Genomic DNA, 26,024 nt, shown 5'->3' on the forward strand with positions numbered 1-26,024 from the left:
GATAGGTCTATGGGGCGGTTTTTGGTTTGATAGCAAATTGCATTGCTTTTCAAGAAGCAAGTATCTATTGATGGCACCCGAGAAGTTATTTTTCCCTCATCTGAGCACTCAGAGGCAGTAGTTTTTAGAGCTGTAGAGACTGCTGATCTGAACTCAGCAGGTGATTTTGTTTGATTCATCTTGGGCTGTTTTGTCTGCTCAGGTTCCCCATAGCTTGCCATCTAGCAAGTGCCCATAGGCAGTTTACTCAGTGTGTATGGGCAGGTAGTCTTGTTGCCAAACAGCCGTCATGGACAAAACATCTTTCATCTCTGTCAGCCTTATTTTGAATTGGTAACCCTCGTGTGAAGAAAGCTGGCTTCTTGTTCCTTGGCATCTCAAAACAGTGCCATGGTGGCATTTACACCTGAGGGGACAGGACACAGGGCGTTAACAATTCCATCAGAACCTGATGAAAGTTTGGGAAGGGGGAAATGCACAGTAAGAAATGCTGGATTCTCTATTCCCCATTTGAAGTTGACAAAACAGAAAGCCTGTACACACACACAAAGATTTCAGGGCACTGGTAAAAGCCGCACACCCATTCAAAGTTTGCCATATTCTCTTTTGGTATTCTACTGGGCTGTCATAGATTGCAACAGGCATCCATTTTGTAATTTGTATTTAGTTCCTTTTTCACTTTTGGAGATGCTCTTTGTTATGCCTGGATATGGACTGAAGTGAAACACAAATGCAAGTAGTTTATACCACTGGGGTATTTTCCAGGCTGTGCTCTTATTGTGGTCCATGTCCTTGGTCTCATATAAACACTTGTTGGCTTGGAACCCCCTGTGACGGCCGAATAACAAACCGGAGCTCAGAGTTGCTGTTGTTCTTAGCTGCTGATCGTTTTGTTCCTTTGTTTATTCCATCTGAAATTGGTTTATCGTTCAGCCCACTTCTGTTCCTGTTGGATTTTTTGCTCCATAAACTGTATGTCTCCCTGGCTAAAAAGTCAACAGTTGCTGCACTTTCATTTCCTCCTGCGACAGTGAATCATAACCAGGCAAGGGCTGCAAGACCAAAAAACAAAAGGAGGGAGAAGTAATGCAGTGGATCAGCTTCTCCAGGATGTGTGAACTCTGCAGGGTGCCATTTACAAATGCAGTCCATGAGCTGAGCCTGAAATAGTTTCCTTTGCAGTTGTGGAAGCAAACGGCCCCTTGGAGGTTTGCTTGGTGATTCCAGCCAGATGAACTCAAGCTTTCCAAAGAGAACAGCCTCACAGCAGTGCCCAGGAGGTTCAAGTGCTTCTTGAACCCTTTTGTACTCAGCTACAGCAGCAGCAGATGAGCTTGATGGCTTCAGAGGACCTTCCAGTCCTACATCCATGGCCTCTGAACGTTTAGAGGCATGTTCAGTAGAAAATCAGCCCTAGGCTGAGACTGAACTCAGTTTTTTGAATCCCTCTATTCTAAACCAGCTTCTACACTGAACGAATCTATATGGCCTTATTAGCACCTTCTCTAAAAAGCATCTTTTGGAGGGACAAAACTGCCAAAGCAATGGGTTTTGTGGGACATTATCCCTTCCTTTTTAACATAGGGTGTAGCAGTTTACTACTTATTTTGAGAAATTGCTTCCCCATGCCAGCAGTGTAGCGCTGTTGTGGAATATCATGCCAAGTTTGGATTATAGAGAAGAGGGGATGACAGAATACATGTTCAAATCAACAAACATATATATGTGTGCATGAGTTTATTTAACTTTAAAGACTAATATTTGCATGGAAAATATGAATGAAAGAAAAGTTATTTCTATTTTCACTGAAATTTTCTTGAGAAAAAGAAGAAAGTATTTTCTTATCGGCTTTATAGTTAAAAAGAACCTAAATTGTATTTCACTGAGAAAAAATCTGCTTTTTTTTCTTGCTACCAGTGGAATTTTCCTAAAAAAAAAAAAAAAAAAAAAAAAAAAAAGAGAGAGAGAGAGAGAGAGACCTGGCATAATTTTCAAAACAAATGGATGTTCATCTGAGAGTATGACATCTTATACAAAGACAGCCCAAGAAAGTATTAAATCACCGAATTGCATGCTGGTGTGGTGAATTGCTCAACTGAACACACTGATAAAAATGCCAAACAAAATGTTCCTTGTTATTTTCCAAGGACAGTAGATATCGTTCCTGGGTTTTCACTTCCCTCCAATGCAAAAAGGAAGCAGTGTAACTGTACTGCACGTCACTCTGAGGTGAGTTTCAGTCCAGAAAAAGAGGGACCATCAGTTCCACACAGTGACCTTCAGGAGGTGACTCTTCACTTGAACTTGCAGTCTTTCTGAATTTTCTATTTTAAGTTTGTCACATGGCACAAATATGGGGGGTATCAAAAATTTGGAGGATGTTTGGGAAAAGATGCTCTGCAATGAGTTTTGCTCATATTTGAGCCCCTTCTTGTCCTCTGTGGCTCATGCCTCATGCCCGTTGGTGTTCATGGAAAACTCCAGTTGAACTGGATGAGTTTTGCAGGCCTGGTTCTGTAACATGACAATTTTTTTCCACTCATGCTAGAAAGAATGGAGAGTGCTAATCAAACTGCAGGAGGTGGGTGGCCTGAGCCAGGTCCCTGGGTTCTGCCTTTGGATACTGAAAGAATAGGAAAAAGAGAAAAGCCGGTTCGCCTGCAATGGCAGAGTTCGGACATGAAGCAGTTCTTAAATTCATGTAGGTTTTTGAAAAAGTGACATCTTTCTCTATGAATCACACATGGGATTTGCATCTTGTGTCACACACATGCTGAATAGTGGAAAGAATATGACTCAGTTATATTCTTTTTATGAATTGAACGCTAAAGCAAGATGTTTTGCATTGTTTTGGCAAGGAGACTCAGTTCGCCTTGTATCTCCTCCAGCACCTACCCACTCGGAGGCACACACACGTACTACCCCTCACCATGCCCCCTCCACACTCCTTTCCTTTGGCCCTTCTACTGGAAGTTGTTTACTGCTAACTATTCCCTACAGTGACAAGTCACTGCTGTTATTACTGTATAGTTATTATTATTTTTGTGCCAGTCACTCATCTGGACAGGAAGGCTTTAAGAACCTTAATTACTTTGTGGCCAGACATGGAGCTGTATTTCTAAAAGTAGCTTTTCTTTTTTGGATGAAGTTCATTTCCTACAGTGTCTGGTTTTATGAGTTTGCTAAAAGCTTTCAGGTTCTCAGGAACCCCTGCACTTTCTTCTCAGAAACACACATCATAAAAAAATAAATATATATAGAATAATATTGGAAATTTGGAACAAGTAAATAGTCTTCAACTCCTTTTAATCATATATGTGGAGTCATTTGCATTTTCACATGCATACTCTGCTTTCACTTCTGGGCTAAATACCTTTCTAAAATGAATTTTGTGATTATTGTATGCTATAGTTCAGGATCCTTTCAGTTGAAACGTCCTATTGAAAATATCACTGTTATTCTTGAAATGTAGTTTCTGGCACTAGCCACCAACTATGTTAATTTTTATATTTTTTAAGAGTGCAGCAGAACTGGCAGAGAGGTAATGCGTAATTCCCTCGAAGCGATGTCCCCATTGATTTGATTTTTCCTTGACAGCTTATCCATCATGCTATATGCTTATTTAGACAAAAAAATAAGAGGGCTGTTATCTGCCAGCCTGGCCTGAGGGCTTTTAGCAACACCAGAAAGTCTGCCGGCTTTCCTTTCAACATTCAACAAGACGATTAAGGAATCACATTATGATAAAGGTGGGTACCGCGTGTTACGAGTGGGAAAAGAAGAGCAGGTCTGAAACTTGTGAACTTATGAGAAGTCCAGTGTTTATTGTGCAGTACTGTACATCCGACAGGCAGCAAAAAGAAAGAGCTTCTGAGCTGGGATCAGAGAGGTGGCTTAAGAACACCTTGAGCCTAATTCTGTGCGGTGTATGGAGCATTTCTGGGATTTACTGCTAGTGCTGGGGGATAGATTTTGATAAAACATTATGCTCTGAAGAAAACAGATTTGGGTCAACTGCAACATTTTCTGAATTCACGTTCAACTTAACAAGTTGTTTCATTCTTAAAATTTAAGCAAGTCAAAATGTTCCCTTTCAACATCTTACATGAAACACTACACCTTTCAGAAATGTACCTGGTTTTATTTTTTTAAATGCTTACAAGTGAAATGATACTTCGTATTTCAAACTAAGTGACATATTTTACTCATCCTAAATGATTCATTTCATACTTCACTTCACTTTTTCATTTGGTTAAACCAAACAGGAAAAAAAAAAAAAAAACAAAAGAGAGAGAGAGAGAAATTTCTTTTTGAATCTCCCCTAAAAGAATTTTCCACAATTTTCCAGGGCAGTTTTGCAAATAACTCTCCCCCTTCATGAGAAACTCATCAGTGCATTCACAGAAGCTTCCACTCCTCCACTTGGTCTCCACCTGGTCTCCAAGGGAAATCTCTCTCTCTCTTTCAGTGAGATTCAGGTTTTATTTCAGAGACAATAAACCAGTCCTGGCTGCTGGTATCTTGAGGGCAGACTGAGAGCTGGAATGAACCTGCTCAGGCTTTATGCCATTCAGTTAAGTGACTTACTGTCTGAACATGGACAGCCTTAGTACTTCTCAGAGTCAGATAAACTAGGGATGAAATCACAAGCAGGATTTTCCACAAAATCTAGATTTTGCACGGTCTATCCTGAAGGTTTTCATTACATGGGCAGAAAATCACCTCTAAGGCACAGCCCTAATATCTATGAGGAATCATGCATCTTCACCCAGGCTATCAAAAAAAAAATTTAAAAAGAGAATCCAAGTTGAAATAAAACATGGAGCCGTGTCTACATGGGTGTTTGGAGAAGATCTGATCTCATCTGGCATAATGAAGCTTTGCCACCAACTTCATAAGGCTCAAATAAATAAAATAGTAACTTTCCAAGGATGACTTCACTTCTTTCTAATCTGGGTTGGAAAGCTGGAAAAACCTGCCTTATAAAAGCGAATGGTCTCATCAAAATGAAGATCTCCCCTAGTTCAAAGACCTAAAGGAGAAACAAATTATATCTTTCCTTATTTTTTTTTTTTTTAATAAATCCATTTCATTAGGGAGAGCTTAAAGTGACAGCTTTTAAAAATCACTTTTCATTCTTTCCCTGTTCTCTCTTTCAACAACACAATCACACCCCAATTAACTAACTGTACTGCTTACAATAAAGACTAATGATCCTCCACTGGCCCCTACCTCCATTAGCAGCTTCAGAATCCCACCAGAATCCCAATTAACACATTGATTTGCTTAAAAGGAAAATAGTGATCTTTGGCTGTCCATTCTACCAGCTGTGTGTTCCATCACCCAGTCTCCAGCAAACCCATTGATTTCCTTAAAATAAAACCAGCAAACGTACATTAATTCCCCTCCCCTAACTGCGGGGTCCCACTCCGATTCCTCTTCTTGCCAGAGTTCACTGGGACATTTTATCTAAGGAGCTTAAAGACTAATATGCCTCGTTTCTCTCCTGCTGACCCACCGGTTTATCAAACTGATTGCAACTGACTGCAAGTGTGGGACTGAAGGGGAACGCTCAGCGAGGATGTTAGCTGCGTGCTGCCAGTTCCAGCTTGGTGCAGCATCCAGATAAACGTGGGGAAAGAAAAGGGTCACGGAAGCCTGTATGTTAAGGTTGTGTCCCCTACAATCACACTCCCATAATTAGACTTTGTAATGAGGGAGCCCTCATTATCGGAAGCTTTACAAGGAGTCTGCAAATGTTATTCTTGAGGATGGCTGGAGGTCAGGAGGGAGCACATCCACAATGCTGACTTGCCCCGAGGCCCAGCAGACGAGCAGCAGTCTTACATGCCCAAGGGAACTCTGTAAAGGGATTCCTTGTGAGAGAAAACAGCCGAAGCTGGATGTCCAGGAAGCTTCCCGTTAGAGAGTACTTATCATGCTGTGCAATACACTGCAGATAGAGGTTATAAATAATTAGGAATGAGTGACCCAATTCGGATAATAGAACCTGCCTGCCTGTAAGCTCTATCAAGCACTCTTCTGCCTGGGCTGCACAGTGTTAGAAACTTCTATGGGATGTGTATGGAGCAATAGCACAGACAGCTTTTTCAATAAGCTAAACCTGGCATCTTTGAGGTTTCATCGCAACATGCAGACTTTGCAGACAGAAAATAACAACTTCTGCTGGCCACCTAAGTACCTGTTTTTCACAGGCAGACTACAGCGACTGAAGCTTGCTCCCCAATAGCTAACACCAGTACCCACAAGACTCCTGTAGTAAAAAGTGCAATAAAAACCACTGTGAAATAATAACCAAGTGATAAAATTACAAGTAGGAACACATAAAAAAAAATCTCACATGCACTGCAGGAACAATGATAAAAGCCTGCCTCTCAACCTGTCTAATCTCACACGCAAACCACACCCTTGGGTATTGCCAACCAGCTGAAAGCAAGAGTGGGAGCAGAGTGAGTGAAACCACATGAATGTGTGATGTGCAGCAAACATTCAGGATCCATATTATAGTCTTTTTCCTTTAGTGCTTATACTAGATTTCTGAGGAAGGTTTCCTCCCTGTCTGGATTTGAGAACCAGCAGACCATGGGCATATACAGACATCTCAGATTATTCCACAAAGTAGCTGTGCCATACTACAGAGGATGGCAAATACTGATGGCTGCACTGTGCCAGGTTACTTGTGCAGGAGTATAATTCTTTTAATAATATGTTGATACTTAGGAAAAGTTAGTCCATGCTTTCTTGTTGTGTCCTGTGAAGGGGAGAGAAAGGGGAGCGTTGGAAGGGAAATTGAACAGGTACAAAGAACAGATAAAATAGTGATAGACACAAAATATGTCCTATTGATTTTATTGTAAAATGCATTTTCCTCTTGCTTTTCTTGCTGACTGACCAGTCAGAAATCAAAGATCTGTTAATTTCCAAGCAAACTGGAGTCAGTATCAACATGTTGGTTTACATCCCCTGTGTCAGTATAACAGGTTAGGGCACAAACCATCCAGTGGTATCTTATTCTTAATGAAGGCAGCAAGCTGTTTGCTGTGTCTTAGAAAAAGTCAAGATTTCACTAGGCTTGTCCTCAAGTCTTCCTGAATGCAAATTTCTTTCTCTCCAAGGAGATTTGAATACTACTCACCTTCAGTTTTTGTGAAGAGAACACACTTGGGCAGGCCAAATCATATGTGGTTATTGAGTTCAAAACCAACACTTCCATCAGTTTTGTTTCTGTGGGTTTGGTGTGCGTTTGTTTTTTTCTTTTCCTAGCATTTACTGGACTTCAAATGCAAACAGTACCAAAAGGCCAGGCTGCATTTATCTTTTCAATTAGAGAAATTGTTCTACATACTGAACAAGATTAACATGCTGCAACTTGAAAAGCTACGTAGCTTTTAGGTTTACTACTGGATGCCAGCATACTTACTACAGGAGATCTGGAGATAACGACAGGGCATTAGACACTCTCTAAATTGCAGCGATTATTTTCAATGAGAATAAAATGAAGATAATGCTGAAAATAGCATTGCACTTTTAAAGGAATTATTGCAGGGCCTAAATCCCAGGTATGTGTATGTATTTTTGCAATATGCAAACCGAATGCTAAGCAAAGGCTGCATTTGTCATCAGTGCAGCTGAACCCTAAAACAATCACCCATGGCGTGCACATTTTGAAAGTCACCATTTTAAGCAATTAGTGGGAGGGGTAGTTTCCCTACCACACTGAACCAAAAGCAGCCTTCTCGTGCTTGGTGGGTGAAAGCACAGCTTCTGCTTTCTGCGCTCTTCTGTACACCCTCATCAAAACCCTACTGATTTATTAAAATGCCAGCTCCAAATATGAAGGCCCAGCCTACCCCCAAGGTTTCCAGTATACCTGGATTTGTCTCTGTTTCTTCTTACTCTTTTTCCGCCTCTTTAACATGAGAAAATTATTGCCAAATGATTAGCATTTGCAGTAAGAAAATAGCTGGGTTAAACAATTCAAGTTTTAATTCTGTTCTAAAACATGCGATCATTTGAAAAGCTTAAAGAGAATTACAAACACTAATTGAGTCTGACAGTGTGCATTTGATGGCAGAAAAGGAATATTAAAGCCATTTCACTGATAGGTAAACAAAGGTAGGTAAAAGTAATATAATTTCCCTGAGCTCACACAGAAAATCTATTATGAGGGTGAGCTGAAAACTCAACATTTCAGATTGTCTAGTCTCATGTCCTATGTAAGAGAGAAGTGCTCCAAGAAATTGCAGTCTCTGGTTATTAATTTCAGTACTGTGAGAACTTGGGATCTTGTTTTCAAAATAACATCTGCTAAAATGCGCACGCTAATAGATACATCTGCATTCACAAGGAATAATGTAGCTCTACATTCGGATTTCCACATGCAAATCTTGAATTAGTCTTCTAACAAGTTCATTATGTGAATGATGCCTAATTTGCACATGCTGTTTTGGCAACTGTCTGTGCAATTTTCAACACGCAGGACTGCACGCCTGCCCTTTGGAAACTGAAGCTCTTTAGCAACCCTTCATGTAAAATTCCCTATTTTTATTTCATTGAATTAGGCTGATCTGAGAACTGTTAGTTCTTTTTATTATTATTATTTAAAGGGAACCAATAGAGACTAGTACAAATGGCATCCTTAAAAATTAGTTGAGTATGATTGACTTTGAAATCACTTTAGTCTTCCAGTTTTAAAGAGGTTTATTCTGATGAACTGACCTGAATGTTAACAGAATTGGAATTTTAATTTGTATTCAGACTGCAAGAATATCATCCACTCAGATGAGACAGTGTTGTTTAATTAGGTCTAGTAGTTAACTCGGCAGAAAGTAAATGTACTGCTAGAGGTTTGGAAGACTGCTACAGGCTCCTGGGATTTGCAGGAGTTTGGAGAAGCTTAAAAATAAGAAGTCAGTAGTTTTAGGAATTAGAAATGAGTGCTTAGAAGGTATCGGAAAGGTTCTGCAAACTCTGTAGTCAGCATCTTTTAACTTTCTGCTTCTCATTATTGTAATGACCTTGGAAGGATTTAAAATTTTGAAATCCAGTAAATAAAGTAAATCATATGTATGGAAGGTCCAATTTTTGTGATTCCAAAGAAAGCCCTCAGATATTATGGTAAGTCTGGTATCTCCAGTATCTTCTACAGGATTGTTTGTGGTTCATTTATGATGCGAATGACCTGTGAAAATTCCCAGTGATGTATACAGCACAGACAGCACCCATTAATAGCAGTAGAATGATATTTTCTTCACATTACAGCTTGAATGTTTGCCGTTTTCATTATAGTTGACAGAATAAATAATACATGCTCTTTCAGATTACCATGCCCAAATAGTTTAATATATTATTGAGACTTTGCTTCTGCATTTTTGTTTCTGTTTTTGTTTTCGTTGGGGAGGGGGCATTTGTTTTAATCGAAAGAAACGCTGCAAATTACAGACTGACATATTTTGATGAAATGACAAGGCAAGCAGAAAGCCATACATACTTCAGAGCTGACAAAATGAGATAGAAAAAGGGAACTATTCTTTAAAGTTATAAATGTGAAAATTGATTCAAGAACACTAGCTGTTTTCAATTTTTTATTACCACATATTTTAAGGACTCCCATGTTCTTACAAACTGGAGTTTATGTTCTGATATGAAAATATAATTAACACTTAAATTGACACTTTATTTCCTGTGGAGTGGAATTTTTTCGGCTCTCAAATGCAAGCAATTTATGAAAAAACATGGTGACAGTAAAACATCGAAACATCTTAAATTGGGGGTCCTCCTACAGGAGTCACTGGCATGGGTGAGTAATTTTATTTGCTTCTGTGGCTCACTTTGGGCCTGTCTGTACCTGAAGGAGCAGGAATACTTTGTCAGATAGGGCTGGCTGCAAGGCTGAGTGCCCGTGCTCCAGGGACTGCCAGAGAAAGGGTTTGCGTGTCACCCTGCAGCAAGGCATCTGCAGATACTTTTAAAGTATCAACATGATAGGAGTTTTGGGGATGAGGCTGACAAGTGGTTGTGAACAGGCTGACATTTTTGCATATTTCGGTTTCATGGATTTCCAAACACTGTGGGAAGGCAGAGTACTTGGTACTGCATTTGGTTGTCCATTGGACTTCCATGTCACATCAGAGGGTATTTGGAAATTGTCATATTTTCAAATTCTTTATTCATTTTTATTCTCTGTGTACATGCATATTCCCTGTGGTTTGCTTTAATGGCTGGCTTGTATGGAAGTCTGTGCTGCAGCAGATATTTGCTAGAGCAAAGGCCCTTTCTCAAACTGCCTGAAGTAAATGGAAAGACTCCCTGTAGCAAAGCAGCACACACGCAGAAAAAACAACAACTCCAAACACAGCTGTCATTGTTATTACAGCAGTGTTGAGACGCTCGGCTAGCTGGAGTCACAAATGAGATGCATTTCTATAAACCACACAGCAAACACCCTGCACAGCCATACCTGACTTCTCCACATACAGTGTCTACAGGGAGGGCAGGGGCCTGGGCACAGCACATTTATTTGTTGTAACTCTCATTTTCTAAAGCCAACACAAAATGTCTCCTCAAGTGCTAGAAAGGTCTGGAACAGAAAAGGTGGTCTTGCTGTTGCTGGGAAAGAGAATTGTAGAACCAGTGGGGATGCATTGCTTTGTCATTACATTCTACTGTCACAGGCTTCTTCGTCAAAATCCATGAACACAGTGCTAAAACAAATTACGTGGTGGGGCTTTAAACTCAGTCTTGTGTGCTTGTACAGTAGCTTCATCTTAATACCTCGACTTAGGTACTAGTGAAATGATGCACTCTTTTCATCAAGGTAGAGCAAAACCTCATGTTACTCAATAGAGCAAAGAAAGAAATGAGAGGTCAAGGCTCTCTGGCAGTAACAAACCTCTACCACCTCAGTGCAGATGACAGACATGTTTCAACTGAGAAGAATGAGCAAGGTGACCCAGGATGGACTGCAGCCCATGCATTCAGACGAACGAAATTAACTGATAACGCTTCACATAACCAATGTATGTGCTGCCCCGGAGTGGGGCTGGTCTGTGGTCTTCCTTTCCATAGGCTTCGACAACTCGCTATTAAATCCCTCCCTCCTTTACCAGTAATGACAATTACCTCATCAGCATTTATGAGATATTCTGGCTTTACAATACTGGAAAGTCAGTACAAGCGAATAGGTAGCTGGTAGCACATGGAAAGTCCAGCTAAGTGCTGAGCTGTGGAAACACTGGGCAAAGTTACCAGAAATATTCCCTTCAGGGTACACTGCGCATCACTACTCCTCTGGGAAGATGGGGAGGTGTAATGTGACTGGTTTTTCTTTGTTTAAAGCAACTCAAGCAGGGACACTTTTTCAACAAAATGTCACAAAGCAGGAGACCTACATGGTTGACAGTCCCCCCTCTAGGTTTTATCAGCCATTATTCAGAGAAGAAATCACTGTTCTCCTTGCCTGTGTTGATAAGCAGGGTGAGAAGATGCAGCAGTGCATTGGTCAGGAGCAGTACATAACATCCTAGGTCTGGTTTTGGAAACCTTCAAAAAAATATAGACAAAATCCCAGGCAATGGACAAAAGGAAATATCTGAAACTTAGATACCATCAGTGAGAAGAAAAGGTTGAAAGAACTGGACTGGTTTAGTCTGGGGAAGAAGAGAATAAGGTAGGGCACGGCAATAGCCCGGTGCTGTGGAGTAGGTTGATTTAAAGAGAAGGATGGTTAGTTATTTCCCTTTTCCACTGGAGGCAGGATATCAGCTTAAAAAGAAATCAGCTTAATTTGCAGGAAAGTTAAAAAAAAATAGATGGGATATTAGGAAAAGTTTTCTGCTTATTAGGAGATGTAGGGAGTGGAACAGACTCTCTAGGTTAGCTTTAGATCTCATTCTCTCAAAGGTTTTTAAGATGGTGTTACACAAAGAAGGCAGAAGTATGCCACAGATAATCCCTTTGTACAGCACAAGGAGAGGGGGTGCAAAGTTTCCTTTAGTTCATCTTCGTGCCCTCCTTATTGCACCAAGCAGAGGCCTAGGGAAGGTGCCGTTCCATTGCTATTCAAGCAGGCCACTGACCTGAGCCAGTTTCACTGAAACTGTTTTACTTCAGACAAAAGTGGGAAGTGACAGAAGAAGTTCCATTTCTGGAATAAAATATTTCAGTTTAATTTTCTTTATATAAATAGTAAATCAGATTTTTTGTATTTATTTCAAAAGTCTGCATCAAAATGCACATTGTGATTTTATTGAAATAAAATTTAAAACCTGAGCAGAAATTACATTTTCCCCATAGTTTTCAGGGAGTTTCAGGATTTCAGATTCCTGTCTGGAAACAAAGCAAACTTGAGCAGCGCTAAGCTGTCTGTATCTTGGAGCGGCTCTCCTCTCCGCAGCACTTGTGTGATCTTTGGCCTCTGGCAACTGGCAGGGTTCCTCGGGGTGCCCAGGGGAAGGACGGGAAACCAAACAGCTCTGAGCTTCCAGAGATCTGTGGGCTGGCCGGGGCTTTGTGTGCCACTGCCTTGACCTCAGCATCGCCAGTGCCGGCGTCTCCAGGGGACCCGTGGAAGACGTCTGAGAACATCTTCTGCACTTTCTGTTTCCTCCCTGGTTTGACTCAAGCTTTAATCGCCCCTGTAGGTTTTACAAGACTCTTTATTTCATTTAAAGCGAGTGAAAAGAAAGGGAGAAAGGGATGGGAATCTCAGAGGATTCTGTGACTGAATCATGGCTGAAGTTCAAAGCAGCTACTTAGTGCTCCTGCGGCCAGGCAGCTTCGGGGACTGCAGCTGCTCTCCTGCAAGTCCTGCAGCCTGGGACCTTGGCATGCGAAGGGCTACGTGTTCCTGAGCTGGTGGTTGAAGCAGCTTCCTCCCGAGCAAGCCCAGACTGGAGAGGTTCATTTAAGACATCATCAGCCATCTCCTCATGAAGTAATCAGCTAAAGAAATAAGACTGGGCAGATGAAAACCTAGGAAAGTAATAGAAGCTGGGGGAATGGAAGTTGGTGCCTGAAACAATTAAGAGTTCAGAGGTGAGTCAGAGAAAAAACAACTGCTTTTTATTAAAAATTCATTTCAATTTCATGGGCAGGCTGGAGAAGTAATTCCAGCACAGTCTGACTTCAGAGAAATGCCTCCCAGATAGCAGGATGCAGAATAGCTAAACAGCACCGCGAAGACACAAGGCAGAAGTGTTATCGTCAGAGCAAACTTCTCCCAGCTAGACGTGCCCCGGCTGAAGAACACTAGAGAATTGAAGTGAAATGTCCTTGGTGCAGGGAAATTTACAGGCTCTTCTGCTAAGGCTCCTTTCACCAAACTCTCCAAAATCCTATCAAGTCTAACATCTCCGGAACCAATGATGCACCAGGTTGGGAGCATTACATCACCGGCACCCGGCTCCATTGGCTGCTCCTGCCCTGAGGACAAGACATTCCTTCTTGCACCTTTTCAAAGCTGCTGCTTCTCAGGAATTAACTCTTTGGAGGGTGTCACCCAGGGACAAGCCTAAATTGTTAACTGAGGTATATACACGTATTTAATACGAGAGCTTTTGCTGGGGAGCTTTAATCTCCAAAGGAACAGCTGTGTCTCGTCAGACTATTTTTCAGCCTTCCCTGCAGAAAAATGAACTACGTATTTTCTTTTCTCCAAGAAGAAAAAAAATAAAGCTGTCAGGGATATTATAAAAAGCAGAATGGACTGAATACAGAGTACTATGCAACCTCAGAAAATAAGGAATTTCTCGGGGAAAGAGAAGGGCTGCTGCAGCATAAGGAAAAATTCCTCTAACTGGTTAATTAGATTAATCAGTGGCTCTGAAAAAAAAAATGCTGCAGATGCAGGTTAGCTCTGCCTTGCTTGAATTCGTATTGCTCTATTTCAGTTTGCATCCAAAAATAGCTGATGGATTTAGATTGTGTTGCAGGAAAAAGAGTGGGGTACATCTGTGTGTGTATATTGTGTGTGTTCACTCCCCTTTCCGAGTTTCCAGTGTGACTAGTGTGAGAAATCAGTTTCATAAGATTACTGCCCAAAATCAGCTGATGAAACCCATTGCATTCTAAGTAATTTGGTTATATAACTTTTCAAAAAAAAAAAAAAAATCCCGGGGGGGGGGGGGGGGGGAGAAACACAGAAAGATGCAAGGAAGTTTCTGGAAGATCATTTCTTGCCTAACTTTTCTTTCTTTCCTTTTTTTTTTTTTTTTTTTTTCTTTTTTTTTTTTTTTTTCCTGAAGAAATGTTGTTCCAGGGAGTGTCTGACTAGTTCTGCAGCTTGGCAAAAAAGCCAGACGTTACCTCATAGCTGCGGCCAGACAGCCCATTTCTATGCCAGGCAACCACTGCAGAAGCACACAGCACAGGGCCCTGCTTGATTAGCACTTCTGCTGTTTCAAGAGTCCTGGAGTGTTTTGTTCAAGGTGGGCTGCTGAGTGGGGACTCGGTGTGCTTTTGTGCAAATGAGCTTGCAGGCAGGGGGAGGCATATGGGGTGTGGGGGAAACTGGGGGAAGGGAGGCGAAGGGACACAATAGGGGAAGGCTGCATTAATATTCTGCATTCACGTTATCTTTGGGAAACAGGATCCGTTTGATCTGACCTGAGAACTGACCAAAAAAAAAAAAAAAATACACCACGAAGTACCCAATCCTAAAGGTCAGAGTAAAAGAGAAAGATGGGGAAACAAAGAGCTATAATGACAGAGCAGGTCAAACTGAATTAAATGTTTAATTGTCTCCCTTGTGCCTCATCAAATAGGTTTCTTTAAAGCAAGAGGGATCTTCCAGCAAAAAAATTACCAATTCATCAGTGAGTTGGAAGGTGACGAGTGTTTGTAAACATTACAGTCAATATAATTTTCTCATCGTCTCTCTCATTGTTGATTTACCTTGTTTAACTGTGTCATTTACCCAGCAAAACTGTCTGTATGCCATATAATACGAATGCTGGGGTTCCTCCACAGAACTACAGCCTCCCAGCATTGCTCTGAACCCGATCCAGCCATTTAGCCAATGTTCTTTTCAGCCAAAGTACCACTTGCACAAGAGGAGGGCAAACAGCAGGGCGCCAGTGGGCAGAGATGCTCAGCCCTGCGCCACCGCACCTCCTCCTGGCAGTGTCCTAGGGTGACTTCTTCCAGCAGCTGAGGCTTGGTTCAGCACTCTGGAATGAGGACAGGCTGTGCAATGAGCTGGGAAAGGAGCTGGTGTGTCCGTGTAACAGCCCAGCTTCCTCTACTTGTGTCGCATATAGCTGTGGGGATGCTGTAAGGCACCGGTGCTTCGTGACCAGTCCTGATGTATCGTCTCTGTTCACCTAAATAATGGTAAAAACTTTTGTTTAGAAGAGAAAAAGCACATTTTAATCATTCTATTTTATTGGGTGACCAGATAACTCCTAATAAACTCACCCTTCTTTCTGAGAATACGGCAGGATTGTCAGAAAATTTGATCTCACAAAAGCGTATGGGTTTGGATTATCTTTAGTAGCCAATTTTCCAGATGAGAAAAGTTATGGATAAAGTGGTAAAATTCATTCACCTTGGTCACATACAAAATCAGTGGGAGGACCAAGCCCTTAACAGCTATTGACTCGGAGTCTTGTATTTGACCCGATGTGTGTCCATGGGAGGAATGAATCAGACCTTGTCCAGGAAAACTTCTCCTGAAACTTCTTCCAAACCTTTTTTTAAAAATTTTTGGGCTTACAAAGAAAAGCAGATTCCTAGATTTTTAGGAACTTCAGCTGTACCGTGTGTCAGTTTGGAAGAGGAGTGGGAGGGACCAAAATGTTATGTTAATAGTCTCAGGCTAAAAGTGGGATCCGTCTGACTCAGTACAGACCAAGTCCAACTGCTGTATTGTAAGACCCAACAAGATGTGTCAACACCAGGGTTTGGGAAACCACAATGGGAGCTCTTCCAAGATTAGAAGAAGATATGTACTCTGGATGTTCCCAGCTCCACTCACACGGGCGAAAAGGCTGGTGATTCCAGTGCTCTCTCCAGGTGCAGCACTGGAGGGCAGTTGCTCCAACCCGGTCCTTCTGCTCTTGATGTCATGGAGATCTGGGGGGCTGTTTTCTGGAGGGACCACCTCAGCCATGTGCTTGCTGGAAGCTTGCTGGGCCAGCATGGAAGGCGATGGAGATTCCACCCCTGCCAGCAGCTCTCCTACCACTGCGCAGTCAAAAATGGCTTGGGGTGCATTTGTAGGCAGCCTGTTGGGGTCAGGTGTGGCACAGCTTGCAAAGCCAGTGCTGCTCATAGCGGGGAACCGAATAGCCGGGAAACTAGAGTGGTCGATGCTCTGCCCTTGGACTTCTCAGGGATTTCCCAGGGCTGTACATTGCTTGCTCCGAGACCACTGCTTGGCTCAAAACCATCTGGCAGCCTGATATAGGTTGGATGTATGTAGCGTGACGGTGGTGTTTGTGGGAGTAATGCCCGTAGTGCTAACTAACACGGAGCTTTCCTGTGGTGCAGAGTCCAGCTGATGCCCTGGGTGCCAGGGAGCAACATGGGGCTCTGTGGAGAACCCAGTCACAGGGCTGCAGCATGACTGCGGAAGAGGAAAAGAAGGAAATTGCTCTTCTCTTCCTTTTGGCTAATAACAAGTTGGAGCAGTGAGCAGGGTGGATTGCTGGGTGCTGTAAACTGTGCTGGCTGTATCCCTCTGCACCCCTCCCAAACTCTTGTCCAGATCACTAATAGAAATATGTTTTAAATCCCATTTTACAGTCACCGTAGGACCAAATCATTTCAGGGCCAGATTTCTTTTTCAGCATATTTAAGTTTAGTATAGAGTAAATTTGCTCAAACATTGGCCTGGTGCTTAAAAACACACTAGTAACCATTGGCACATGGGAGTGAATCCTAAGCCACTCCTCTGACTTTTTCCTCAGTGTGAGATTTGCTGTTTTTTAGTTTCTCATGTCAAAGATGGCAAAAGAATGTGGGTGTCCCAGCTTCCAGGGATGTTCTGAGCATGATTTGGGAGGCTCTAGACTTTGAGATGTCCATGAACTCCTCATTTGGCTACTCTAAAAAAAGTTGGCCAGGCCACCTTGTGTGATGCTCATGGCAAGCTAGATGTGCAGGAGCATTGCACAGCTCATGCTGCATCTGTGCTCCCGCATCCTCACATGGATGGATTATACGGGACGAGAAGGCATTTGGTCTCACCTCCACAAGGAGCACATGATTGGGGGTATGGTCAGGGAGAGCTCAGGACTTTGCCCAAAGCTGTGTCTGCCTCTGTAAGGCTACAAGTACCAGGAGCAGCTGCAGAGTCCTGGCTGAGCAGAACCTCCCAAGGTACCAGTCCCTCTCCCACTGCAGCAGAAACATATGCTAAGAAAATGCAGTTGGAAGAATTCGAGGCATTGCAGGTCAAGGTATGCAGTGCAGACCTCAAGGACAATTTCAGCTCCAAGCACTGGGTTCATCTTACACTCCTGTTTGCAGCCAGCCCACACCACAACACAGGCAGAAGGAAGGTTTCTTGTGATGGGAGTGGGAAAGGCTAGTTAAATATATTTATGGGATACAGTAGAAGAGACATTAAAAAGTAGAAATCCTTGACTCTAACCAGATCCTCCCTCCCAGACAAATTGGAAGCAGTTGGGGAACCGGAGACTTGCTGGAAGATGGACAGAAATGAGAACCAGCCCTGCTTACCCTGACCAGGAACATCAAAGCCATCAGTCCCAGATGCGGTCGGGAAGAGGTTATATTTGTACAGGGAATGCAAGGAGGGGGGTGCTTATTGCTGCCTCGCGCTGAGGATGCTAGAAATTTAGCTGTACGCGTAGGCATTGCCCTTTGGGAAATAGGTATGGATGCATCTGCTGTTTCCTTAGAAGATAACAGAGGTATTAACATTAAAGAGTAGAGATTGTTTAGATTGTTTGGGGAGGAAGAGAAAGGAACGAGAGGAGAGAGAGCTATTTGAGAAGAAAAAGGATTTATTAGCCTTTGAAAGTGGGGATCTGAGAGAGGCTGGAATGGGCCTGCTATGTCATTACGGGCTGCAGTTGGAGATGTTTCAGAGAGTAAACTAGTAATAGAAATATTTTATAGGCCACCTGACCAGAAAGAACAACTGGACTGTGAAATGACTGTGCAAATAAAACAGGCATGTAAAAAGGAGAGAGTGGTAGGAATGGAAGATTTTAACTACCCAGGCATAGACTGGAATACATTAAGGGAAGGAAAATAAGGCTGGAGGTATGTTTGCAGATCAGACGCAGGTCTGCTTGCTAATTCAGTCTGAGCATCAACTGCACGGCTTGGGTATTACAAAGGGACGGCATGAGGCCATGCACAATAGGGCAGAGCCCTGGGGAGGCAGCTTTGACAGGCTCCGAGGGAAAAGATTTTAACAGTGGATTGTGAGGCAGAAGATAAAGAAATAAAAGAAAAAATAGTGGGTTCGGTCTGACTGGCCTTAGAGCTTGAATTTCAAATATTTGGGATTTACTGGGCTCAGAGTTCCTCAGAAGCAGTCAATGGTGTGTCTGCAAGCATCAACGCATGACCCACTAATTAACAAAATCATGCAGTGGCCCAGCTTTACCCCAGGTGAAGCTCTGGCTGCTGTTACTTAGGCCTGAGGAAAGAGGGCCAGTAATGAAGTCCTGGCCTCACTGTCACAAGTGGTAAAAGTCAGACTTGAATTAACAAGGCCAAGATTTCATGCGTGGTGCTCGTGCTCTTGTTGGGTAGGATGATGATGATGAGGGGAAGTGGAAGTACAAAGATGAGGAGCTAGTGAGGTTCCAGCAAGAAGAAGGTCTGGGGTTTTGTTGCCTGCTATGCATCTCTCAAAGTCATTCAAGAATGAGAGACCCAGGGTTCAAGGTATGATTTCAGACCACAGTTTGAAGCCATTTGTGTCTGCTTCTCTGAGAGTACAGCCGAGAGGATTTGGCAGAGGCTTGTTCACCAACAGTGGTGTGGGTGGCTTTGTTCCAAGTTGTTGGCCCTTACAATCCTAGAGATGCCACCACCTCTCTGTGTAAAAACAAGCAATGAGTCTGGAGCCAGGTGAACCAGAGGGCTGGTGCCTACAGACCGAGCTGCTGAGGGGTCTTGCTTCTTGCTCTGAAACTGAAACAACTTTGTAGGGATAGAGGTGCCTCCAAAACTTCACTACTGCAAACCATGCAACCTGTTTGTATTTTTAAACTTAGAACTAAGAGTTGAAATACTCTGAAAGTGTATGAGTATACTTCTTATTTTGGAAACTCTTGCCTTGCTATTTCTTTTCTCTGATTGAGTCAAAGGTACTCTAAGCAGCTATGTGGGAACAAGACTGTGATTTTATTTATTTATTTCAAGGGGAAAAATATGGATCGTTTCTGGGCAGGGTACTGTGTGAGTGCATTTATAAAATTGACAAAGAATAGCTAATTTTTAAGTATTGTAGCTGTCATGAATCATCTGCTGTTTTCTTATAACCCATATACTTGAGTTCATCTCATATTTCCTATATAGCTGGAAAAAAAGAAACAACATAGTAGGTAAATTGGGGAGGTTCTAGGAAATTTCATGTGGCTCTAAAATAGCTGTAGGTATGTCATGTAGAAAAATGTGAATTTTACTACAGGTGTAGAGATACTGATGAAAAATTGTCTTCTCATTTTATTCTTCTGTATTTTTAAAAGTACAGCTTATATATGGGTTTAGGGGAAGCAGAGGGAAGAGGTTGTGAAGAGCAGAAAAACCTCAGCCCCCTGATACCAATAGATGCCAATGAATCACAGCTCTGTTAGTCACCATTACTGCCTGCGTGAATCAATAGAAGACTGACTGTTAAATAAAGGTTCGGCCTTTGTATGAAATATTACCTGATAACCAGCCAGTCTATATCCCGTGAATGCATCATGAAAGACTCAGACTGAGGCCTCCAAAGGGAGACATCTCTGCACATTCAGCAGAAGAAGCAAAAGTTGAATTTTCAGTCTTTATAAAAATAACAATAATCTGGTATTACTATAAAGGTTTTTAATTGAATGTGAATAAGCATTCCAGTGAAAATATTTGGACCGCAAAGGCTACCAGAGAGAAAGGTAATTATATTTGTGTTGCAAATGTTTGCTTAGCAAAATGAAGTGCACTGTGGCAGGTACCCAAACCTAGTGGCAAGCTGCAGGCTGTGAGTGCTTCAGGGTGGGACACCGAGGGCAAAAGCAGACCCCGTGCTGCATCCCAGGCAGCTCCGTGAAGAAGTGCAGTCCCATCCCATGCTGGCAGGACCCAGTGCAGCTCTGGGCAGCAGCAGTCATAGATCCAAAAGCTCCAGTTTGCAAATTATATGGGCTTGTATTTGTGCACAGAAACGGATGGTTCTAGTGTCCAGAGCTAAGGGCTTATCTCGATCGCAACTGGTATTTGCAAAAAAATTGAACCAAATACTAGTACTGCCTTCTCTCCTTTCCTGCAGACAGGAATTTGGCAAACAGAAGTCCCCTCCACCCCAAAAAAATACCTCTGAAAGTTGTCAAAATTTGAACAGATTTTCTTTCAGTTAGTAATATTTTGGGAGGTGAGGAGATGTGCATTTGTTCATTAAAACTGAGGTGTTTTTTTTTTTTTCTTCCCAAGAAGAACAAACACAATCTGTGACAATTGTCTCTGAGCCGCTAATCCATTTTACCACCTTCTTTAACAGTTGGTGGAAAGTTTTTGTCCATTCCCAATGAAGACTACTCATTAAAAGAAAATCCTAGCAGACTGGTAGGGTGTAATAAAGATACTTTTTTAATCCCTCTTTACTCTAAATGACACACAGGCAATATCTTCAGTTTGATTCACCTGGAGTGGTTGTGGGGCCTATTATAAATCTGATTAAGTTTCTCAGCTCTCAGAGGATTTTAAGCAGCAGCTGATCTTCCAGTTCCTAAAATATATTTGTGGTAGTGTTTTCAGGATGTCTAAACAGCCAAAAAGGCTGCTGTTGTGTACCTAGACAGAAAGGCAACCTGTGACAGGGGAGCCAGGGTTTTTGTGTGTGGTGCGACCCCAAGCTGAGTGCTGCGCCATGCTTGCCGAGTCCTAAATCCTCCTTTGCCTGTGCTGCCCCCAAAGCTGTGCCCACTCCTTCTGCAGCCACTGGGATTTGTTCTGCGAGAGCCAAGCACTGGTCTGTTCTGCTGATGCTTGGGATAATTAAAAAATAGAAGCAAAATGATTAATAAGGTTCTTTTCTAAGGCGTGGAGAAGGCGGAAGGCCTGGAGAGGGGCCACTGAATTTGACTAAATAAACTCAGCAGAATAGGAAGATTTTTCAGCAATTATTGGCTTTTTTTTTTTTTTTTTTTCCCCAGGCTTTCTAACCCGTCGCTTTAACTTATTGGCTTAAGCCACTCCTTACACCCACATCAGATTTTGCCTTGGGCCATTCTGCTGCTCTTGACAGCTGTCTAGGGCAAAAGGAAATCACCCGACCACAAATGTTTTCTCATAACTTTGTAACAAGGGGATCTGAAGAAGTCAAAACCTTGGAGGTTCAGACCCTGCTTTAAAAAGTGAGATAAAATTAGGACCTGAAAACCAAGCATTGCCCTCTCTGCCACCTGGGCGGTATATCCCGTTGGGCTGCTGCGTACACAAATTAATAGCAATTAGCAGCAATTTGAAAATGGTTACCTGAATTGCTGAAGTCATTGTGATAATTGGATGCCAAATCACAGCCACTGCGTGCTCCTGGTTTGTACCAGGCTGGCGATGCAAATCGGTGGGAAGGTGCTGGGACGTGGCAGCACCTCTGCAGGCCAAAGCCTGGGCAGGGCAGGGCAGGCTTTTGGTGGGGCTGTGAAGCGGTCAGGGTAAAGTTGAGGTACATGCGGTGCTGATCTGGCTGCTGACTGCCCCCAGGGTAGGCAGGGAGAAGGCAAGGATGCCTTCGAGCCTGAACAGCCCTTGTGAGCTGTCAGCAGGCCCGCAGACGGAGAGCTGGGTTGCACACCTCTGCGTGGAAGCAGGCCCTCCTCGTGCAAGCTGCCTGCTGTGCGTGTGAGCTGGCCCCACCGACGGCTGTGAAGGGCTCCCGCGGGTTAAGTGTGTTCGTGTCGCCCTTCCCACAGCACAGCTACGGCAGTTTTGATGCCTACTGGGGATTTAAGCTGCTGATGTTTCAGTATGGTATCACTTCTATGCTGCAGATGTTCAGTGTCTGCTCTGTGGTACGTCTGAAACGCTGATTAAAGGGTGTCTGTGAGGGAGTGACACCGAAGGGGCTGGGAACAGGCACGTGCTTACGGGCATTACGGTTCTGTGATGCTCAGCTTGTGCTCCATTAACTGCTGATGGGCCCTACAACAGGTGGGGCAAGTGATGACTAGAAAATAATAAAAACCCACTCCATCTTCCCACACAGACAAGCTAGCAAACAAACCGTGAGAAAAGAAAAGCAAATTAATGAGCAGTCGGCGTTTCGGGTCTTTCTCATTTTCTCTGCAAATGGGTGAAAGGGAATCTTGGGACTGCTTCAGGAAGGTCAGAGGTCCTTCAGACTTCAAAAGGTTGAGGGATATGACTGGATCGAAATGAGCTGCTTTTTAATTTCTTTGTGTTTTATTTAGACCTCTCCTCCTCCTGAATCTCCAGGAAAATGTATGCTTTTCCACACCCCTGTTCCTTTCCACAGAGAGGAGGAATGGGGAGGTTGTTGTGGTTTTGGTGAGTGTGACTCTGCCTGTCTGAGCTAGTAGGAGATTAAGCAACTTGCCCAAGGTCACAAATAATTCTCTGATTCTCCTTGATGATTTTCAATACAACATGTTCGCCAGCACAAGTCCTCTTTGAAGGGCTTCCTTTCAGTGTTACTGTGGCTACTTTTATATGATAACTTTTTTCCTTTTTTATACATTTACCAGTGCTCAGCCTGATTTGAAGGGAAGCTGCTATGTTGTTCCCAGAACTCTGTCACTCTGTCAGCAAATTTGGTGGTGTTTGAGGATCTGGTCCTTTCTGTCTTCCCCATTCTTTCTCAGAACTTGTGTTCGAAAACCATGAAGGGGTGTTCTTGTGGCTCTGAAGTGCGCTGCCCTGTTCTGATTTCAGTCTGCAACTATGATGTGAGGCTGTAAGCTCAGCTGCATGCATGCATGCATGTACCCCTTTCTAGCTGTGTGTTCACACTCTCAGATCTTGCTGGAAGGAAAAAAAAAGGTGGAGGCTCATGGCGCTGCTCCATGGTGCATCCAACAGGGACAGAAAGAAAACTGCAAAGCTGTAGCTACTGGCTATTAAAAAGCATAATTAAAAATTTAATTATGTCTGAAAATAGTAGTGTCACTGGCTAGACATGCAAATCCCACTGCAAGCCAAGTGAGAAATTCAGGTTTCCAGGAGCATCCTATTTGGGGGGTCTTAGCATGAAGTGAAAGGACAGGATCCCTGTAAGATGGGCATACCAGTCCTGGCTAGATCACCCTCCTGAACCGCCTTCCTTCCCTAGTTGTCTGTCTGTCCGTCTGTCTTCCCCCGTTGCTGTACTTATCTGATGGTCGAAGTCGCTTACTCTTATTTACATTGCCCACAGGGCATGTTGGATCGGAGCACATTCCCTCCCTTGTTACAGTTGATGAATGCAGCCCTATTAAAATATCATCTCATCCTCACACTAGATTGCAGCCTAAGATAATGTGTGTTTTCTATATCATTTATACAAGAAAGATTATGTTAAATGCCAGACCCAGTAAATATTTCAAGATCCACTGCATTGCTGAGAACAGTTTCTCCCCGGGCATATGTTTCAGAGCCAAAGAAAACACTTTAAAAATTTCCTTCCTGTTTAATTTCTTTAAAGGGCATTTTCCCTATGTCTCTTACTGAAATGACAAGTTGTCATGTTCCATGATCTTATTACAGTTGCAGATGTAACTCAGCAGGGAATCTGCCCAAGTTTACATTTAAAATCATAAGACCCTGATTCTGATCTTTTTTTATCAGTTTAAATCTTTCTATGGTGTAGGACTTCCAGCTTTACCTCATTGTAATCAAGATCAGAATTGCTCCTAATTATAACACTTAACTCCTGTGTAGTGCTTTACACTTTCCAAGCTCTCTATATTCATCAATTAATTAATCCCCAAAGCAATATTACTTTCCCCCTAGAAAACTGGGAAACCAAAGCAGAAGGGTGAGAGGAGTTTGCCAGGAGGCAGGGGTGGTGGAGCTGGTGCCGGCACCATGAACACCATCAGGGCAGTCACTGGGGTCCCTCCCCAGCTGCTCTCTCCTGACTGCACTGTGCTCACATGAAACCAGGCCAACACCACCTGGAGGCTCCTGGCAAGACCCCCCAGAGGGATCTCGGTTCCTCTTAATTTAGAAAACAGGAGCTTGGAAAATCACCTGTCCTGAGAAGAGCTTGTAAGGCATCTCAGTGCTGAGCTTTCATCAAGAGGTGGGCAGAGCAATGGCCTGGCACTAGGAATAAAACCAATAAGACCTTCCCTTAGATGCAGGAATACAGGAATGCACAGACATACACTTGCAAAATAAATTTTATTCCAGAACAATACTAAGGCAGGAATCTTACTGGCCTAATCTAAAGTGGATTAATTATTCTAGTCCAGCTGTTCTAGGAAGGTATTTCCCTGTAGGCAAACCCATGGAGGGGTAAAGGGGAAATGTGAGCTTGTTGAGGGATTAGGCAGAAGGATGGGATGTTTAAAAGTTCAGCTAAGCTTCAGATAAATGAATTGAAGCCCTTGGAGGCTTCCCATCATTTCTCAAGGAGATCAGATCACTTATCAAATAGAGAATAAAAAGGACTGTGATGCAGATTTTTTTTTCCTAAGTTGGTTGGTTGGAGAGGGAGAAACAGAACTGTCTTCTAGGGGAAAAGCAGGTTACATGGGCTGTAGTTTGTCATTTTTCTGGAGGGTGTGAGTCATTAGGAAAGAAGAGGGGAGAAAAATAATTTTCACTGGTCACTCCGCATAATGCAGAACAGTTGTTCCTATGTTTATTTCTGTGTTTTCCGGCACTGAAGCTGTTGGCACGCACCGTTGTGAGATAGGGATTGTGCAAACTCCAACTGGAAAACAAATATTCACTGATACAATAGCAGCTGCTTCCAACTGTAACACCTGACACAAATACAGTAAACATATCAAAGAAGGAGGGATCACTAAAAGAAATGTGTTCTTTTAACTTTCATTTCCTGAAATGTTCTTGTTTGTGTGTTTTTTTGTTGTTGTTTTTTTTAAATAACTGGAGCAGTTGCACTGGACTGGAAGTGTACACCAAGTAAGGGCAGAGAGGAAATCTTTGATTTCTCCTTTTGTATTGTAGAGTTTGGAAACTGAAAAATACTTCTTTAAAAATAGAGACAGCAGGAGATTGAATGGTTTATTCTTCTTGCAGTGTATTAATATTTTGATTCAATATTTCATTAATACGACTCTCCTACATGCGTTTCTATCTTTCTTAAGAAAAACTGAAAACCAAAAACAAGCACCACCAGCTGTTGTTTGTGTTCATCCCAGCGGTCTTCTCTCCTGCGCATGTGAGGCTCTGTCCCTTTCCCCATTTTATTTTCTTTCTTAAACCCTCAAGTTGATAAAACAGATTACTATCAAATTATTTATGTTGTTTCCTCCACTGAAATCAGCCATTTTCAAGGATATTAACCTAAAAGCAGCCAGGTCTGCTGACGTAGTATTGTCTGTTGAAAATGCCTCTGGTCATGGCTGCTGTTCTCGGAACAGTTACAGGTACGTGAATCACTGCACCGTCTTTCTCTTGCTTTCTTTGACTTGTCTGGGTCTTTGTTTTAGTTGTTTGTTTGTTTGCAGCTTTTTTATTTCTTGGAACAGATTCACAGAGCAGAGTCATGCAGGAGATGTTGCAGCGTTCGCCTGGGCTGTCAAACAGCTCTGCATCACACGCACAGCGTTGGGTGCCACGGCTGCTCCAGGCTCTGCTGGAGTTCCCAGTGCCCTGATCGCTGCTCTCTTGTGAGCAGAGCAGCTCTGTGGCCTCTC

The 26,024-nt window shown here is 42.7% G+C and overlaps 1 long non-coding RNA gene across 1 annotated transcript in view; it reads left to right on the top strand.

Moving 5' to 3' along the window:
- The first annotated feature begins 12,523 nt into the window (after positions 1–12,523).
- The window catches only part of LOC311445962, a 50,013-nt gene continuing 36,512 nt past the window's right edge, over positions 12,524–26,024 (top strand). The window contains exons 1-2 of the long non-coding RNA XR_014698688.1: positions 12,524–13,869; positions 14,265–14,447. This is a non-coding gene — a long non-coding RNA (uncharacterized lncRNA). The remainder of the gene's footprint in view (positions 13,870–14,264; positions 14,448–26,024) is intronic.

This window comes from Aythya ferina (assembly GCF_964211825.1).
Source record: "Aythya ferina genome assembly, chromosome: 16".
In the NCBI taxonomy this organism is placed as follows: domain Eukaryota; kingdom Metazoa; phylum Chordata; class Aves; order Anseriformes; family Anatidae; genus Aythya; species Aythya ferina.